The sequence below is a fragment of the Rutilus rutilus genome (assembly GCF_951802725.1).
Source record: "Rutilus rutilus genome assembly, chromosome: 6".
Taxonomy (NCBI): Eukaryota; Metazoa; Chordata; class Actinopteri; order Cypriniformes; family Leuciscidae; genus Rutilus; species Rutilus rutilus.
In genome coordinates this window covers 41,981,382-42,003,661 of record NC_140214.1, presented here as the reverse complement: position 1 = coordinate 42,003,661, position 22,280 = coordinate 41,981,382, and positions in this window count along the sequence as shown.

Here is a 22,280-nt window from a genome sequence, read left to right as displayed (position 1 = left end):
TAGCGCCACCAACTGGCAGCAGGAAGTGTGTCACTTTCAACATGCTTTTGACAAAAGTGGGGGGGGTTACTTTTAACTACAGTAAAGAAAAAATAGTTTGTATATTGTTCTCATCAAGCCGGACAACTTTCTAATTTACATTCAATAGCTCTGGCCATCAGTAAGTCAGATATTTTGGTCTGAATGTGAATTTTTTTGCAAAATCAGCCTCTGAATTTTTTAGCCACTCCTCTTAAACTATTTATTTTATTCGTACCAAACTTTTTCAACATGATGAAACTACATTAAAGATGCTAAATTGTGAACGGATATTAAATATTTCAAACGGTTTTGACATGGCGAGGGATTAAAATAATGTCAAAAAAGGAATCAGAAAACATCTCATATATTCTTAAAATTTAATTATACACCATTTATTTTTATATAAAATTATACAAATATTAGAACTAAACCTATTTTATTCTGTTTTTGCAATTCAAAAAGTATGAAAAAGTTAAAAACAGGCTATTTAGTGCTATTTGTTTCAACAAAAAAGCAAACATAGGGCTATACTGCCCTCTTGTGTCCAAAAGGATATCAAAATAGTATATAAAACGTTTTACTAGGTAGGCCTATTGTATTTAAATATAAATTTATTAGGTATATGACTGTGAGGATATTTTCCCATCGGTTAAGCGACGTGTGACACGAGCGGGTGCTTTTAAATCGCTAATATAAAAGTGAAAGTAAAAAAACGGACGTCCGCACGGACATTGATAATGGTGCACGTTGGAAAGAATGATACTTTTAAACATAACACTAAACCGCCATTAGGTGTCGCCAGGCGACCATCTTAATGAGCGAGTCATTGATTCATTCGTTCAAACGATTCATTCCAATGACTGAGTCATTCATGATTGAGACAGATGTTTATGGATTGACCATTGAATCTTTGAGTCAAGCGATTCGTTTCAAAATGCTGAATCATTCAGTAATGAGAAAACAAGTTGCTGTGATCTTTGTTTAACTATTTTTGCTGCTGAAACAGAACAAAAACAGTCAATATTGCATCTAAAATGTAAGTGACTTAATTGTAACTGTTTATTAACCTGTTGTATGAAATCAATGTCACAGTTTCAATCGTGATTGTATTCAGGAAATAGTTGCCTACTCGTCAAGTGAGGTTGCTTAACTCTATCATATGTTATAAAATATATAAAAACTCCATATTTGTAATTTTTATAGTCAGTATGTTGTTAACTGGGTTGCTTTTTTGTGTGCTGCGCTCATTTGTTTACAATTCTCCTGGAGAAGCAGCATGAGCCTCAGCAGTGCAACCTTGTTACCATTGATCAGTAATACATTTATTATTAACTGCTGATTGCAACTTAAAATGAATGTAATGAAATTAGAATAATCTCTCGTTTTAGTGATTCCCAAGTTATTTTTTTGTTATTGACGTTCTAATCAGGCTATACTTTGGTCGGGCAAGTAAAATTCTCTTTCAGGTAGGCCTATTGTATTTATATATAAATATATTAGGGATGTGACTGTGATAAAATTTTCCCACCGGTTAATCGACATGTGACACCGCTGAGGGCTTTTAAATCGCTAACTATAGTATACTATATACTAGTAAAATACAGACGTCCGCACAGACATTGATAATGGTGCGGAGTAGAGCGAGCATTTTCAATGTATTCCTATGGATGTAGGAATTAACTAAAACATTTTATTTATGTTTTTGTGTCCACTGTTCAACCGCAACCGCGTCACACACACATTCCAGAATTGCAATCTTGACATTCATTATAGCCCTAATACAATATAATAATAAAAATAGTCAACCTAACATAAACGAATTACACTGCTCTGTTTAAATAGTCAGTAGTACAATCTGTACCATTCACAGTAAGCAGAGCTCCACTGTGATGTTTCCAAGAACATTTTTGCGCGTGTGAAGAGGATGATTTTTTCCATCGATATTGGAACACGAGTGAAGTACAAAGCCTATAATAAAGAATAGTTTAGCATCCAAATACATCGCAAAAATTGAAACATTTTGATTCTAATGAGAGGGTTACGTGAGACCAACACTGCTTACTTTCGTTTTTATTTTTACATTAAATTTAAAGGATTTGTTGTGGAATATTTTGAGTGTATCATAAAATCAGAATAAGGTAAGACAAGTAATATTTTCTGTCTTATATATATATATATATGTGTGTGTGTGTGTGTGTGTGTGTGTGTGTGTGTATATATATATATATATATATATAGATATATATATATATATTAGGGCTGTCCCCGACTATGGATTTTCATAGTCGAATCAGAATCGTCATGTCTTGCCTATAGTCGACTAATAGTCGAATCATGTGTATGGGGGCGGGGCTTTAACGTTTCAAAGCCGCGATGTACAGAAAATCACACAAAGATATAGAAGAAAATGTATAAAAACATTTTGGATCAATAAAACTAAGAAATAACATAACTCCAGAAAAGCCACACTGCAGACAGGATTTGCATTTCACATGCAAATCAAATTAAATCGGCTAAATTACCTGTGCGAGCAGGCCAGCCTACAGCACAACATAGATGGACCGAAAAAATAAACAATTAATTTACTAAAATTAACTTAGAACAGAATAGGCCTATACCTTTCTAATAAATAAAAAAATACTAAACGAAATAAATTAGAACCAAGTCACAAGATGAGGAGCAAATATGTGCAAAATGCCTAAAGTGCAGGGGAACATATATTCAAAACACAAGCCACAAATAGTTAGATTAGATAACCCTGACAGATTAATAAATAAAATAAAAATAAATAAATAATTAAAATAACGATAGTAGCCGAATTTTCAACTTTGTCTTTTTAACTGCAGAAACAACAATAAATGCTAAACTGGAGGCAGTCTTTTAGCTAAAAATGTTCACAGCATCCAAAAATCAAATGAGACCGGGCTGAAAAGTTTTGAAATCACTTGTACCCTACCTGATCGAGAGAACAAATCCAGTCTTTCACTCTGTCTGTGTCCGTTGGAGTCTTTTCAAATTGTGCGCGCGGATAAAATACATTCTAACGTGAAACCCAGTCTATGCGTGAAACGTGTTAACTTTGGCCGGCAGAAGTGCGATAATGGTTTTCCTGATGCTAAATCCAGCCTTGGAGAATAATATCCTTTCTGATGGTGTACATCCACACTTTAGATTTTCTTATCCCAGACATTGTTAAAGATTTAAATCCTTGCCGCGAAGACGCTCCTCTGTCGGTCACGGATCGAAAGTGAAACTTAAATCTGTCACGGGGTGTTTGGATTTATTCACGCACGTTAAATTTTTTTTATTAAAAGCTTCTTTCTTTGCACATTTTTATATACAGCATTATCATAATAGGCTGAATATTAACGTATTTATATAAAAGCTAGTTATATGTGAAATTGAGCGCCCTCATATAGCCAAAGGGGCATGATCCTCGTTTCATAACACCTCTGCGAAGATTCGACCATGAGATCGGTAGTCGAATCAAGCTCCTCCTATCGAAGCATCGAATCTTCGACTATTCGGGGTCACCCCTAATATATATATATATATATATATATATATATATATATATATATAGATATAGATAGATAGATATTTATATACACACACACACACACATATATATATATATATATATATATGTGTGTGTGTGTGTGTATGTATATATATATATATATATATATATATATATATATATATATATATATATATAAATATAGCTGCGAGCAGCGATGGAGGGCCAAAGCCGGTGGCACCGCCATCCCCGGTGCCTTTAGGTAACTAAAGGCACCGGGGTTGCGGTGCCACCGGCTTGGGCCCGTAATCGCTGCTCGCAGCTATATTTATATTTATTATTATTATTAGGGCCCAAGCCCTGAAAGGGCGAAGGCCCTATTGTTTTCGTTAGGATTATTATTATTATTATTATTATTATTGTTCTTCAAGGGTTCGGGGGCTTTTGGGGCCTTTAACGTGCTCAAAAACTCATGAAACTTTGCACACAGGTCAGAAGCTGCGGCCATTAGGGCCGGGCTGAAGATGGTACCTGGGCGTGGCAGGGGGGCTCGACAGCGCCCCCTTGAATGGGGTCCGAGTGCGGTCCGAAAACTTGGTCCATATACCAAACACTCTTGCATGAATTAATATGAAACTCGGTACACATATAGATCTTATTGGGCTGAACAACTTTCGTGCTCTAAGTTTTACGCCAGCCCAACAGGAAGTCGGCTATTATGGGTTGTTTGGAAAACGCATGCTGTGGAATTTGATGTACTCCTCCTAGGAAATGCATCCATTCACCTCCAAACTCGGTGTGCATGAAGTCAAGACATTGAGGATGATAAATTGCGGACGGATTTTTGATATCTCGAACGGTTTGGCCGAGGCGAGGAAACGAATTTATGGCGAATAATGGGACACAGGAAGTGTATTATAACTTCTGCATACATTGACTGATCTTGATAAAACTTCAGCAGTGTGTTCGTGGTCAGAGGCCGATCACATTGATGTGACTATTGTGAGTCAAAGTTATAGCGCCACCAACTGGCAGCAGGAAGTGTGTCACTTTCAAAATGCTTTGAAATCACCCTCTTATTTTTACCCGATTTGCTTCAAACTTTATGTGTATAATGTAAACACACGGCAGATGTAGACCTGTGAAAGGATTTTTGATATCTTTAATACTGTTGCCATGGCAACGCTTCAAACTTTAATATTCTTTTTTGATGCTTTTGAGACTCTTAACATACTTGAAATTGGATGAAACTCGACAGACACATCACATTTATTAGCCCGTAGACATGTGCAAAGTTTCAGAAACGGGCGTGGTGAGGGGCTCAGTAGCGCCACCTTTAGTCATAAATGGGGCGGTTAGTTTTATCAACAGCAACAAAACTTGGTATGTGTATTGTTCTCATCAAGACGGACAACTTTCTAATTGACATTAACCATCTCCGACCAACAGGAAGAGAGATATTTTGGTTTGAATGTGGATTTTCTGAAGAATTTTCTCTCCCTCTCTCTGTGTCTGTGTGTGTGTGAGGGGAGGGGAGGGGGGGGGATTTGACTATTGCTTTTATATTGTTAATCAAGGTTTCAGGGGCTTTTGGGGTCCTTAACGTGCTCAAAAACTCTTGAAACTTTGCACACAGGTCAGAACCCACGGCCATCAGGGCCGGGCTGAAGCTGGTACCCGGGCGTGGCTGGGGGGCTCAACAGCGCCCCCTTGAACGGGGTTCTAAAACTTGATCCATATATCAAACACGCTCGCATGAATTAATATGAAACTCGGTACACATATAGATCTCATCGGGCCGAACAACTTTACCCCGGTCAAGTTTTACGCCAGCCCAACAGGAAGTCGGCTATTATGGGTTGTTTGGAAAACGCTTGCTGTGGAATGTGAAATACTCCTCCTAGAAAATTCACCGTGTCCCCTTCAAACTCGGTGTGCATGTAGTCAAGACTTTGAGGATGCTAAATTGCGGACGGATTTTTTATATCTCGAACGGTTTGGCTGTGGCGAGGAATCAAATTTATGGCGAGAAAAGAGAAACACGGAAGTGGAATAACTTCTGCATACATTAACTGATCTTGATGAAACTTCAGCAGTGTGTTCGTGGTAAGAGGCCGATCAGATGTATCTAGCTATTGTGAGTCAAAGTTATAGCGCCACCAACTGGCAGCAGGAAGTGTGTCACTTTCAACATGCTTTTGACAAAAGTGGGGGGGTTAGGTTTACCCACAATTACAAAAATCAGTAAGTATATTGGTCTCATCGAGCTGGACAACTTTCTAATTTGCAGTCATTAGCTTGGACCAACAGGAAGTCAGATATTTTGGTTTGAATGTGGATTTATTTGCAAATTCAGCCTCTGCTTTTTACCCACTCCTGCTAAGTGTTTTTTTTTTTATTCACACCAAACTTTTTCAACATGATGAAAATACATTAAAGATGCTAAATTGAGAACGGATATTGAATATCTCAAACGGTTTTGACATGGCGAGGGATTAAAATAATGTCAAAAAAAAATCAGAAAACATCTCATATATTCTTAAAATTTAATTATACACCATTTATTTTTATATAAAATTATACAAATATTAGAACTAAACCTATTTTATTCTGTTTTTGCAATTCAAGAAGTATGAAAAAGTTAAAAACAGGCTATTTAGTGCTATTTGTTTCAACAAAAAAGCAAACATAGGGCTATACTGCCCTCTTGTGTCCAAAAGGATATCAAAATAGTATATAAAACGTTTTACTAGGTAGGCCTATTGTATTTAAATATAAATGTATTAGGTATATGACTGTGAGGATATTTTCCCATCGGTTAAGCGACGTGTGACACGAGCGGGTGCTTTTAAATCGCTAATATAAAAGTGAAAGTAAAAAAACGGACGTCCGCACGGACATTGATAATGGTGCACGTTGGAAAGAATGATACTTTTAAACATAACACTAAACCGCCATTAGGTGTCGCCAGGCGACCATCTTAATGAGCGAGTCATTGATTCATTCGTTCAAACGATTCATTCCAATGACTGAGTCATTCATGATTGAGACAGATGTTTATGGATTGACCATTGAATCTTTGAGTCAAGCGATTCGTTTCAAAATGCTGAATCATTCAGTAATGAGAAAACAAGTTGCTGTGATCTTTGTTTAACTATTTTTGCTGCTGAAACAAAACAAAAACAGTCAATATTGCATCTAAAATGTAAGTGACTTAATTGTAACTGTTTATTAACCTGTTGTATGAAATCAATGTCACAGTTTCAATTGTGATTGTATTCAGGAAATAGTTGCCTACTCGCCAAGTGAGGTTGCTTAACTCTATCATATGTTATAAAATATATAAAAACTCCATATTTGTAATTTTTATAGTCAGTATGTTGTTAACTGGGTTGCTTTTTTGTGTGCTGCGCTCATTTGTTTACAATTCTCCTGGAGAAGCAGCATGAGCCTCAGCAGTGCAACCTTGTTACCATTGATCAGTAATACATTTATTATTAACTGCTGATTGCAACTTAAAATGAATGTAATGAAATTAGAATAATCTCTCGTTTTAGTGATTCCCAAGTTATTTTTTTGTTATTGACGTTCTAATCAGGCTATACTTTGGTCGGGCAAGTAAAATTCTCTTTCAGGTAGGCCTATTGCATTTATATATAAATATATTAGGGATGTGACTGTGATAAAATTTTCCCACCGGTTAATCGACATGTGACACCGCTGAGGGCTTTTAAATCGCTAACTATAGTATACTATATACTAGTAAAATACAGACGTCCGCACAGACATTGATAATGGTGCGGAGTAGAGCGAGCATTTTCAATGTATTCCTATGGATGTAGGAATTAACTAAAACATTTTATTTATGTTTTTGTGTCCACTGTTCAACCGCAACCGCGTCACACACACATTCCAGAATTGCAATCTTGACATTCATTATAGCCCTAATACAATATAATAATAAAAATAGTCAACCTAACATAAACGAATTACACTGCTCTGTTTAAATAGTCAGTAGTACAATCTGTACCATTCACAGTAAGCAGAGCTCCACTGTGATGTTTCCAAGAACATTTTTGCGCGTGTGAAGAGGATGATTTTTTCCATCGATATTGGAACACGAGTGAAGTACAAAGCCTATAATAAAGAATAGTTTAGCATCCAAATACATCGCAAAAATTGAAACATTTTGATTCTAATGAGAGGGTTACGTGAGACCAACACTGCTTACTTTCGTTTTTATTTTTACATTAAATTTAAAGGATTTGTTGTGGAATATTTTGAGTGTATCATAAAATCAGAATAAGGTAATACAAGTAATATTTTCTGTCTTATAAATATATATATATATATATATATATATGTGTGTGTGTGTGTATATATATATATATATATATAAATATAGCTGCGAGCAGCGATGGAGGGCCAAAGCCGGTGGCACCGCCATCCCCGGTGCCTTTAGGTAACTAAAGGCACCGGGGTTGCGGTGCCACCGGCTTGGGCCCGTAATCGCTGCTCGCAGCTATATTTATTATTATTATTATTATTTTGTCAACCTTTCGGGCACTTTTGGGGCTCTTAACATGCTCGAAAACTCTTGAAATTTTGCACACACGTCAGAACCCGCGGCCATCAGGGCCGGACTGAAGCTGGTACCCGGGCGTGGCAGGGGGGCTCGACAGCGCCCCCTGGAACGGGATCCGAACACGTGTCCATAAATCAAACACGCTTGCATGTAATAATATGAAACTCGGTACACATATAGATCTCATCGGGCCGAACAACTTTCGTGCTCTAAGTTTTACGCCAGCCAAACAGGAAGTTGGCTATTTAGCGTTGTTTGGAAACGCATGCTGTGGAATTTAATGTACTCCTCCTAGGGAATTCATCGATTCGCCTCCAAACTCGGTGTGCATGAAGTCAAGACATTGAGGATGCTAAATTGCGGACGGATTTTTGATATCTCGAACGGTTTGGCCGTGGCGAGGAAACAAATTTATGGCGAAAAAATGAAACAGGAAGTGTGTTATAACTTCTGCATACATTAACTGATCTTGATGAAACTTCAGCAGTGTGTTCGTGGTAAGAGGCCGATCACATGGATGTGACTATTGTGAGTCAAAGTTATAGCGCCACCAACTGGCAGCAGGAATATGTCACTTTCAAAATGCTTTGAAATCAGTGTCTTATTTTTACCCGATTTGCTTCAAACTTTATGTGTACAAAGTAGACACACGGCAGATGTAAACCTGTGAAAGGATTATTGATATCTTAGATACTGTTGCCGTGGCAACGCATCAAACTTTAATATTCTTTTTTGATGCTTTTGAGACTCTTAACATACTTGAAATTGCATGAAACTCGACAGACACATCACATTTATTAGCCAGTAGACATGTGCAAAGTTTCAGAAACGGGCGTGGTGAGGGGCTCAGTAGCGCCACCTTTAGTCAAAAATGGGGGCTTAGTTTTACATAGAGTCACTAAACTCGCTATGTATATTGTTCTCATTAAACCGGACAACTTTCTAATTCACACTTATTAGCTGAGAGCAACAGGAAGTCAGATATTTTGGTTTGAATGTGATTTTTTGGAGAATTTTCTCTCTCTCTCTCTCTGTCTCTGTGTGTGTGAGGGGTGGGAGGGAATTTCCAATTGATTTCAGTGTGTTTCAAGGTTTCAGGGGCTTTTGGGACCCTTAACGTGCTCGAAAACTCTTGAAACTTTGCACACAGGTCAGAACCTGCGGCCATCAGGGCCGGGCTGAAGCTGGTACCCGGGCGTGGCAGCGGGGCTCAACAGCGCCCCCTGGAACGGGATCCGAACACTTGTCCATAAATCAAACACACTTGCATGTAATGATATGAAACTCGGTACACATATAGATCTCATCGGGCCGAACAACTTTCGTGCTCTAAGTTTTACGCCAGCCAAACAGGAAGTTGGCTATTTAGCGTTGTTTGGAAACGCATGCTGTGGAATTTAATGTACTCCTCCTAGGGAATTCATCGATTCGCCTTCAAACTCGGTGTGCATGAAGTTAAGACATTGAGGATGCTAAATTGCGGACGGATTTTTGATATCTCGAACGGTTTGGCCGTGGCGAGGAAACAAATTTATGGCGAAAAAATGAAACAGGAAGTGTGTTATAACTTCTGCATACATTAACTGATCTTGATGAAACTTCAGCAGTGTGTTCGTTGTAAGAGGCCGATCGCACAGATGTGACTATTGTGAGTCAAAGTTATAGCGCCACCAACAGGCAGCAGGAAGTACATCACTTTCAAAATGCTTTGAAATCAGTGTCTTATTTTTACCCGATTTGCTTCAAACTTTATGTGTACAATGTAGACACACGGCAGATGTAAACCTGTGAAAGGATTATTGATATCTTAGATACTGTTGCCGTGGCAACGCATCAAACTTTAATATTCTTTTTTGATGCTTTTGAGACTCTTAACATACTTGAAATTGCATGAAACTCAACAGACACATCACATTTATTAGCCAGTAGACATGTGCAAAGTTTCAGAAACGGGGGTGGTGGAATGGCTCAGTAGCGCCACCTTTAGTCAAAAATGGGGGTTTAGTTTTTCCTAGAATCACAAAACTTGGTATGTGTATTGTTCTCATCAAGACGGACAACTTTCTAATTTACATGAACCATCTCCGACCAACAGGAAGAGAGATATTTTGGTTTGAATGTGGATTTTCTGAAGAATTTTCTCTCCCTCTCTCTGTGTCTGTGTGTGTGTGAGGGGAGGGGGGGATTTGACTATTGCTTTTATATTGTTAATCAAGGTTTCAGGGGCTTTTGGGGTCCTTAACGTGCTCAAAAACTCTTGAAACTTTGCACACAGGTCAGAACCCACGGCCATCAGGGCCGGGCTGAAGCTGGTACCCGGGCGTGGCTGGGGGGCTCAACAGCGCCCCCTTGAACGGGGTTCTAAAACTTGATCCATATATCAAACACGCTCGCATGAATTAATATGAAACTCGGTACACATATAGATCTCATCGGGCCGAACAACTTTACCCCGGTCAAGTTTTACGCCAGCCCAACAGGAAGTCGGCTATTATGGGTTGTTTGGAAAACGCTTGCTGTGGAATGTGAAATACTCCTCCTAGAAAATTCACCGTGTCCCCTTCAAACTCGGTGTGCATGTAGTCAAGACTTTGAGGATGCTAAATTGCGGACGGATTTTTGATATCTCGAACGGTTTGGCTGTGGCGAGGAATCGAATTTATGGCGAGAAAAGAGAAACACGGAAGTGGAATAACTTCTGCATACATTAACTGATCTTGATGAAACTTCAGCAGTGTGTTCGTGGTAAGAGGCCGATCAGATGGATGTAGCTATTGTGAGTCAAAGTTATAGCGCCACCAACTGGCAGCAGGAAGTGTGTCACTTTCAACATGCTTTTGACAAAAGTGGGGGGGTTACTTTTAACTACAGTAAAGAAAAAATAGTTTGTATATTGTTCTCATCAAGCCGGACAACTTTCTAATTTACAGTCAATAGCTCTGGCCATCAGGAAGTCAGATATTTTGGTCTGAATGTGAATTTTTTTGCAAAATCAGCCTCTGAATTTTTAGCCACTCCTCTTAAACTATTTATTTTATTCGTACCAAACTTTTTCAACATGATGAAACTACATTAAATATGCTAAATTGTGAATGGATAATAAATATCTCAAACGGTTTTGCTATGGCGAGGGATTAAAGTAAAAATCTTCTAAAAATGTAATTATATACCATTTATTTCTATATAAAAGTATACAAATATCACAACTAAACCCATTTTATTCTGTTTTTGCAATTCAAGAAGAATGAAAAAGTAAAAAAAAGGCTATTTAGTGCTATTTGGTTCAACAAAAAAGCAAACATAGGGCTATACTGCCCTCTTGTGTCCAAAAGGACATCAAAATAGTATATAAAACTTTTTACCAGGTAGGCCAATATTGTATTTAAATATACATTTATTAGGTATGTGTCTGAGGATATTTTCCCACCGGTTAATCGACGTGTGACACGAGTGGGTGCTTTTAAATCGCTAATATAATATTGAAAGAAAAATAATGATAATGTTGCACACACAAATCACACACATGTGGGAAAGAATGATGCTTTTAAACAACACTAAACCGCCATTAGGTGTCGCCAGGCATCCATCTTAATAAGCGAGTCATTGATTCATTCGTTCAAACGATTCGTTCGAATGAGTCGATCATGATTTAAGACAGATGTTTATGGATTGATCATTCAATCTTTGAGTTAACCGATTCGTTAAAAATGCTGAATCGTTCAGTTATGAGAAAACACGTGATGCGTGATGGTTCTGCCGTGATCTTTGTTTAACTATTTTCGCTGCTGAAACAGAACAAAAACAGTCAACATTGCATCTAAAATGTAAGTGACTTAATTGTAACTGTTTATTAACCTGTTGTATGAAATCTAGGGGTGGGAGAAAAAATTGATTCTTAGATGCATCGCGATGCGGACGTGGACGATTCTGAATCGATTCACAAATGTCAAAAAATCGATTCTCTAAAAAAATATTTTTCTAATAACGTAATATTGACGGAAGGCAAAAGGCGGAACTCTAAGCGGACGTGCGTGCAGTCTGTGGCGCGCACATAACAGAGAAGTTTCTTCTGCTCACCAAGGCTGCATTTATTTGATTAAAAATACAAACAAAAACAGTAATATTGTAAAATAGTATTCCAATTTAAAACAGCTGCTTTCTATTTTAATATATTTTAAACTGTTATTTATTCCTGTGATCAAAGCTGAGTTTTCAGCATCATTACTCCAGTCGTCACTGTCACATGATCCTTCAGAAATTATTCTAATATGATGATTGATACTCAAGAAACATTCATTATTATTTTAAACGTCGAAAACAGTTGTGTACAGTCTTTGATGAATAGAAAGTTCAAAAGAACAGCATTTATCTGAAATCTAAAGCTTTTGTAACGTTAAACACTACCGCTCAAAAGTTTGTGGTTAGTAATAATTAAAATTTTATTTTTGGGGGAAAGAAATAAAATAAATCAGTACTTTTATTTATGAAGGATGAGTTAAACTGATCAACAGTTACAGTAAAGACATTTATAATGTTAAAAATATATATATTTGAAATATATGCTGTTCTTTTGAACATTACATTCATCAAAGCATTTTGAAAAAAAAAAAATCTGTACACAACTGTTTTCAACATTGAAAATAATAATGAATATTTATTGAGCATCAATCATCATATTAGTATGATTTCTGAAGGATCATGTGACACTGAAGACTGGAGTAATGATGCTGAAAACTCAACTTTGATCACAGAAATGAATTACTATGTAAAATATTTTAAAATTGAAAACAGCTGTTTTAAATTGGAATAATATTTCACAATATTACTGTTTTTGTTTGTATTTTTAATCAATAAATGCAGCCTTGGTGAGCAGAAGAGACTTCTCCTAAAAACATAAAAAATCTTACTGACCCCAAACTTTTGAACAATAATATATATATATATATATATATATATATATATATATATATACACATATATACATATATATGTATGTGTGTGTGTGTGTGTGTGTGTGTGTGTATGTATGTATGTATGTATGTATATATATATATATATATATATATATATATAAATATAGCTGCGAGCAGCGATGGAGGGCCAAAGCCGGCGGTACCGCCACCCCGGTGCCTTTAGGTAACTAAAGGCACCGGGGTTGCGGTGCCACCGGCTTGGGCCCTCCATCGCTGCTCGCAGCTATATTTATTATTATTATTATTATTGTTCTTCAAGGGTTCGGGGGCTTTTGGGGCCTTTAACGTGCTCAAAAACTCATGAAACTTTGCACGCAGGTCAGAACCCCCGGCCATTAGGGCCGGGCTGAAGCTGGTACCCGGGCGTGGCAGGGGGGCTCAACAGCGCCCCCTGGTACGGAATCCGAACACTTGTCCATAAATCAAACACACTTGCATGTAATAATATGAAACTCGGAACACATATAGATCTCATCGGGCCGAACAACTTTCGTGCTCTAAGTTTTACGCCAGCCCAACAGGAAGTCGGCTATTATGGGTTGTTTGGAAACGCATGCTGTGGAATTTAATGTACTCCTCCTAGGGAATTCATCCAATCGCCTCCAAACTCGGTCAGCATGAAGTCAAGACATTGAGGATGCTAAATTGCGGACGGATTTTTGATATCTCGAACGGTTTGGCCGTGGCGAGGACACGAATTTATGGCGAATAATGGAAACAGGAAGTGTGTTATAACTTCTACATACATTAACTGATCTTGATTAAACTTCAGCAGTGTGTTCGTTGTAAGAGGCCGATCACATGGATGTGACTACTGTGAGTCAAAGTTATAGCGCCACCAACTGGCAGCAGGAAGTGTGTCCCTTTCAAAATGCTTTAAAATCACCCTCTTATTTTTACCCAATTTGCTTCAAACTTTATGTGTATAATGTAAACACACGGCAGATGTAGACCTGTGAAAGGATTTTTGATATCTTTAATAATGTTGCCATGGCAACGCTTCAAACTTTAATATTCTTTTTTGATGCTTTTGAGACTCTTAACATACTTGAAATTGCATGAAACTCGACAGACACATCACATTTATTAGCCCGTAGACATGTGCAAAGTTTCAGAAACGGGCGTGGTGAGGGGCTCAGTAGCGCCACCTTTAGTCATAAGTGGGGGGGTTAGTTTTATCAACAGCAACAAAACTTGGTATGTGTATTGTTCTCATCAAGACGGACAACTTTCTAATTTACATGAACCATCTCCGACCAACAGGAAGAGAGATATTTTGGTTTGAATGTGGATTTTCTGAAGAATTTTCTCTCCCTCTCTCTGTGTCTGTGTGTGTGTGAGGGGAGGGGGGGATTTGACTATTGCTTTTATATTGTTAATCAAGGTTTCAGGGGCTTTTGGGGTCCTTAACGTGCTCAAAAACTCTTGAAACTTTGCACACAGGTCAGAACCCACGGCCATCAGGGCCGGGCTGAAGCTGGTACCCGGGCGTGGCTGGGGGGCTCAACAGCGCCCCCTTGAACGGGGTTCTAAAACTTGATCCATATATCAAACACGCTCGCATGAATTAATATGAAACTCGGTACACATATAGATCTCATCGGGCCGAACAACTTTACCCCGGTCAAGTTTTACGCCAGCCCAACAGGAAGTCGGCTATTATGGGTTGTTTGGAAAATGCTTGCTGTGGAATGTGAAATACTCCTCCTAGAAAATTCACCGTGTCCCCTTCAAACTCGGTGTGCATGTAGTCAAGACTTTGAGGATGCTAAATTGCGGACGGATTTTTGATATCTCGAACGGTTTGGCTGTGGCGAGGAATCGAATTTATGGCGAGAAAAGAGAAACACGGAAGTGGAATAACTTCTGCATACATTAACTGATCTTGATGAAACTTCAGCAGTGTGTTCGTGGTAAGAGGCCGATCAGATGGATGTAGCTATTGTGAGTCAAAGTTATAGCGCCACCAACTGGCAGCAGGAAGTGTGTCACTTTTAACATGCTTTTGACAAAAGTGGGGGGGTTACTTTTAACTACAGTAAAGAAAAAATAGTTTCTATATTGTTCTCATCAAGCCGGACAACTTTCTAATTTACATTCAATAGCTCTGGCCATCAGGAAGTCAGATATTTTGGTCTGAATGTGAATTTTTTTGCAAAATCAGCCTCTGAATGTTTAGCCACTCCTCTTAAACTATTTATTTTATTCGTACCAAACTTTTTCAACATGATGAAACTACATTAAATATGCTAAATTGTGAATGGATAAAAAATATCTCAAACGGTTTTGCTATGGCGAGGGATTAAAGTAAAAATCTTCTAAAAATGTAATTATATACCATTTATTTCTATATAAAAGTATACAAATATCACAACTAAACCCATTTTATTCTGTTTTTGCAATTCAAGAAGAATGAAAAAGTTAAAAACAGGCTATTTAGTGCTATTTGGTTCAACAAAAAAGCAAACATAGGGCTATACTGCCCTCTTGTGTCCAAAAGGACATCAAAATAGTATATAAAACTTTTTACCAGGTAGGCCAATATTGTATTTAAATATACATTTATTAGGTATGTGTCTGAGGATATTTTCCCACCGGTTAATCGACGTGTGACACGAGTGGGTGCCTTTAAATCGCTAATATAATAGTGAAAGAAAAATAATGATAATGTTGCACACACAAATCACACACATGTGGGAAAGAATGATGCTTTTAAACAACACTAAACCGCCATTAGATGTCGCCAGGCATCCATCTTAATAAGCGAGTCATTGATTCATTCGTTCAAACGATTCGTTCGAATGAGTCGATCATGATTAAGACAGATGTTTATGGATTGATCATTCAATCTTTGAGTCAACCGATTCGTTAAAAATGCTGAATCGTTCAGTTATGAGAAAACACGTGATGCGTGATGGTTCTGCCGTGATCTTTGTTTAACTATTTTCGCTGCTGAAACAGAACAAAAACAGTCAACATTGCATCTAAAATGTAAGTGACTTAATTGTAACTGTTTATTAACCTGTTGTATGAAATCTAGGGGTGGGAGAAAATATTGATTCTTAGATGCATCGCGATGCGGACGTGGACGATTCTGAATCGATTCACAAATGTCAAAAAATCGATTCTCTAAAAAAATATTTTTCTAATAACGTAATATTGACGGAAGGCAAAAGGCGGAACTCTAAGCGGACGTGCGTGCAGTCTGTGGCGCGCACATAACAGAGAAGTTTCTTCTGCTCACCAAGGCTGCATTTATTTGATTAAAAATACAAACAAAAACAGTAATATTGTAAAATAGTATTCCAATTTAAAACAGCTGCTTTCTATTTTAATATATTTTAAACTGTTATTTATTCCTGTGATCAAAGCTGAGTTTTCAGCATCATTACTCCAGTCGTCACTGTCACATGATCCTTCAGAAATTATTCTAATATGATGACTGATACTCAAGAAACATTCATTATTATTTTAAATGTCGAAAACAGTTGTGTACAGTCTTTGATGAATAGAAAGTTCAAAAGAACAGCATTTATCTGAAATCTAAAGCTTTTGTAACGTTAAACACTACCGCTCAAAAGTTTGTGGTTAGTAATAATTAAAATTTTATTTTTGGGGGAAAGAAATAAAATAAATCAGTACTTTTATTTATGAAGGATGAGTTAAACTGATCAACAGTTACAGTAAAGACATTTATAATGTTAAAAATATATATATTTGAAATATATGCTGTTCTTTTGAACTTTACATTCATCAAAGCATTTTGAAAAAAAAAAATCTGTACACAACTGTTTTCAACATTGAAAATAATAATGAATATTTATTGAGCATCAATCATCATATAAGTATGATTTCTGAAGGATCATGTGACACTGAAGACTTGAGTAATGATGCTGAAAACTCAACTTTGATCACAGAAATGAATTACTATGTAAAATATTTTAAAATTGAAAACAGCTGTTTTAAATTGGAATAATATTTCACAATATTACTGTTTTTGTTTGTATTTTTAATCAATAAATGCAGCCTTGGTGAGCAGAAGATACTTCTCCTAAAAACATTAAAAATCTTACTGACCCCAAACTTTTGAACAATAATATATATATATATATATATATATATATATATATATATATATATATATATACATACATATATATGTATGTGTATGTATGTATGTATGTATGTATATATATATATATATATATATATATATATATATATATATATATAAATATAGCTGCGAGCAGCGATGGAGGGCCAAAGCCGGCGGTACCGCCACCCCGGTAACTAAAGGCACCGGGGTTGCGGTGCCACCGGCTTGGGCCCGTAATCGCTGCTCGCAGCTATATTTATTATTATTATTATTATTTTGTCAACCTTTCGGGCACTTTTGGGGCTCTTAACATGCTCGAAAACTCTTGAAATTTTGCACACACGTCAGAACCCGCGGCCATCAGGTCCGGACTGAAGCTGGTACCCGGGCGTGGCAGGGGGGCTCGACAGCGCCCCCTGGAACGGGATCCGAACACGTATCCATAAATCAAACACGCTTGCATGTAATAATATGAAACTCGGTACACATATAGATCTCATCGGGCCGAACAACTTTCGTGCTCTAAGTTTTACGCCAGCCAAAAAGGAAGTTGGCTATTTAGCGTTGTTTGGAAACGCATGCTGTGGAATTTAATGTACTCCTCCTAGGGAATTCATCGATTCGCCTCCAAACTCGGTGTGCATGAAGTCAAGACATTGAGGATGCTAAATTGCGGACGGATTTTTGATATCTCGAACGGTTTGGCCGTGGCGAGGAAACAAATTTATGGCGAAAAAATTAAACAGGAAGTGTGTTATAACTTCTGCATACATTAACTGATCTTGATGAAACTTCAGCAGTGTGTTCGTGGTAAGAGGCCGATCACATGGATGTGACTATTGTGAGTCAAAGTTATAGCGCCACCAACTGGCAGCAGGAATATGTCACTTTCAAAATGCTTTGAAATCAGTGTCTTATTTTTACCCGATTTGCTTCAAACTTTATGTGTACAATGTAGACACACGGCAGATGTAAACCTGTGAAAGGATTATTGATATCTTAGATACTGTTACCGTGGCAATGCATCAAACTTTAATATTCTTTTTTGATGCTTTTGAGACTCTTAACATACTTGAAATTGCATGAAACTCAACAGACACATCACATTTATTAGCCAGTAGACATGTGCAAAGTTTCAGAAACGGGCGTGGTGGAATGGCTCAGTAGCGCCACCTTTAGTCAAAAATGGGGGCTTAGTTTTTCCTAGAATCACAAAACTTGGTATGTGTATTGTTCTCATCAAGACGGACAACTTTCTAATTTACATGAACCATCTCCTACCAACAGGAAGAGAGATATTTTGGTTTGAATGTGGATTTTCTGAAGAATTTTCTCTCCCTCTCTCTGTGTCTGTGTGTGTGTGAGGGCAGGGGGGGATTTGACTCTTGCTTTTATATTGTTAATCAAGGTTTCAGGGGCTTTTGGGGTCCTTAACGTGCTCAAAAACTCTTGAAACTTTGCACACAGGTCAAAACCCACGGCCATCAGGGCCGGGCTGAAGCTGGTACCCGGGCGTGGCTGGGGGGCTCAACAGCGCCCCCTTGAACGGGGTTCTAAAACTTGATCCATATATCAAACACGCTCGCATGAATTAATATGAAACTCGGTACACATATAGATCTCATCGGGCCGAACAACTTTACCCCGGTCAAGTTTTACGCCAGCCCAACAGGAAGTCGGCTATTATGGGTTGTTTGGAAAACGCTTGCTGTGGAATGTGAAATACTCCTCCTAGAAAATTCACCGTGTCCCCTTCAAACTCGGTGTGCATGTAGTCAAGATTTTGAGGATGCTAAATTGCGGACGGATTTTTGATATCTCGAACGGTTTGGCTGTGGCGAGGAATCGAATTTATGGCGAGAAAAGAGAAACACGGAAGTGGAATAACTTCTGCATACATTAACTGATCTTGATGAAACTTCAGCAGTGTGTTCGTGGTAAGAGGCCGATCAGATGGATGTAGCTATTGTGAGTCAAAGTTATAGCGCCACCAACTGGCAGCAGGAAGTGTGTCACTTTCAACATGCTTTTGACAAAAGTGGGGGGGTTACTTTTAACTACAGTAAAGAAAAAATAGTTTGTATATTGTTCTCATCAAGCCGGACAACTTTCTAATTTACATTCAATAGCTCTGGCCATCAGGAAGTCAGATATTTTGGTCTGAATGTGAATTTTTTTGCAAAATCAGCCTCTGAATTTTTAGCCACTCCTCTTAAACTATTTATTTTATTCGTACCAAACATTTTCAACATGATGAAACTACATTAAATATGCTAAATTGTGAATGGATAATAAATATCTCAAACGGTTTTGCTATGGCGAGGGATTAAAGTAAAAATCTTCTAAAAATGTAATTATATACCATTTATTTCTATATAAAAGTATACAAATATCACAACTAAACCCATTTTATTCTGTTTTTGCAATTCAAGAAGAATGAAAAAGTTAAAAACAGGCTATTTAGTGCTATTTGGTTCAACAAAAAAGCAAACATAGGGCTATACTGCCCTCTTGTGTCCAAAAGGACATCAAAATAGTATATAAAACTTTTTACCAGGTAGGCCAATATTGTATTTAAATATACATTTATTAGGTATGTGTCTGAGGATATTTTCCCACCGGTTAATCGACGTGTGACACGAGTGGGTGCTTTTAAATCGCTAATATAATAGTGAAAGAAAAATAATGATAATGTTGCACACACAAATCACACACATGTGGGAAAGAATGATGCTTTTAAACAACACTAAACCGCCATTAGGTGTCGCCAGGCATCCATCTTAATAAGCGAGTCATTGATTCATTCGTTCAAACGATTCGTTCGAATGAGTCGATCATGATTAAGACAGATGTTTATGGATTGATCATTCAATCTTTGAGTTAACCGATTCGTTAAAAATGCTGAATCGTTCAGTTATGAGAAAACACGTGATGCGTGATGGTTCTGCCGTGATCTTTGTTTAACTATTTTCGCTGCTGAAACAGAACAAAAACAGTTAACATTGCATCTAAAATGTAAGTGACTTAATTGTAACTGTTTATTAACCTGTTGTATGAAATCTAGGGGTGGGAGAAAAAATTGATTCTTAGATGCATCGCGATGCGGACGTGGACGATTCTGAATCGATTCACAAATGTCAAAAAATCGATTCTCTAAAAAAATATTTTTCTAATAACGTAATATTGACGGAAGGCAAAAGGCGGAACTCTAAGCGGACGTGCGTGCAGTCTGTGGCGCGCACATAACAGAGAAGTTTCTTCTGCTCACCAAGGCTGCATTTATTTGATTAAAAATACAAACAAAAACAGTAATATTGTAAAATAGTATTCCAATTTAAAACAGGTGCTTTCTATTTTAATATATTTTAAACTGTTATTTATTCCTGTGATCAAAGCTGAGTTTTCAGCATCATTACTCCAGTCGTCACTGTCACATGATCCTTCAGAAATTATTCTAATATGATGATTGATACTCAAGAAACATTCATTATTATTTTAAATGTCGAAAACAGTTGTGTACAGTCTTTGATGAATAGAAAGTTCAAAAGAACAGCATTTATCTGAAATCTAAAGCTTTTGTAACGTTAAACACTACCGCTCAAAAGTTTGTGGTTAGTAATAATTAAAATTTATTTTTGGGGGAAAGAAATAAAATAAATCAGTACTTTTATTTATGAAGGATGAGTTAAACTGATCAACAGTTACAGTAAAGACATTTATAATGTTAAAAATATATATATTTGAAATATATGCTGTTCTTTTGAACTTTACATTCATCAAAGCATTTTGAAAAAAAAAAAATCTGTACACAACTGTTTTCAACATTGAAAATAATAATGAATATTTATTGAGCATCAATCATCATATTAGTATGATTTCTGAAGGATCATGTGACACTGAAGACTGGAGTAATGATGCTGAAAACTCAACTTTGATCAGAGAAATGAATTACTATGTAAAATATTTTAAAATTGAAAACAGCTGTTTTAAATTGGAATAATATTTCACAATATTACTGTTTTTGTTTGTATTTTTAATCAATAAATGCAGCCTTGGTGAGCAGAAGAGACTTCTCCTAAAAACATTAAAAATCTTACTGACCCCAAACTTTTGAACAATAATATATATATATATATATATATATATATATATATATATATATATATATATATATATATATATATATACATATATATGTATGTGTGTGTGTGTATGTATGTATGTATGTATGTATGTATGTATGTATGTATATATATATATATATATATATATAATTATTTTCATATAAAAGCAACAGAACTTAAAGCTGCGATCATATTCAGTGAAATCGACACTATAATCCGACAGAACAACATAAATAAGGTGGTTTTAGAAAAAAAATGAGCTTCTAACTCCACCTGGAGCGTGTTATTTGTTTTGCAAAAATCCACCGCTCCGGATCATCCGGTCCAATCAGCGCAGGGGGGTGTGAGATCTGACTGTCAATCACAGGTCGTGCACACGCCACAGATCCCACTCCCCCCTCGCGCACGCTACAATATCACATGCACACGCCTGAAGTTCGCGCAGTAACGAAGAGTGATGGCGGAAAAGATTCCAGTTCCTTTCAAAACACTAAATCAAATAAGCTCATTTAGAAATGATGTTAGCAATAATGGGTAGATTAACCAGGGCAGCATACCTCCGAGACGAGTACTCCATGGTGTTGATCGATGCTTATGAGATGGGCGCGTTCATAGAAAATCTGGTGCACACGCACTGACGAGCACGAACTGGAACTCGATGGGAGGGTATTCGTTGATAGTGGGGGAGGGGCACGAGAGTTGTAAACATTCAAAATTTTGGCTAAGTGCACTCAATCTTCCAGGGTTGCCGACGGCAGCTTTAAATTCCATCCAGTTTATTAGCAACACTGTGCACGAGCGTGAATCCCGCGATATCCATCTTTGATCTCGCAGGTGTCAGATCCACTGCGAGAAGAGAGATCTGTCCGTCTTGCCTGCGCTTTTTTCACTCCTCCTCTCACTGCAGCGCCTACTCTCGACTACATTTCAGGCGAGGCAAGGCGCATCTCAAACAAGCCTA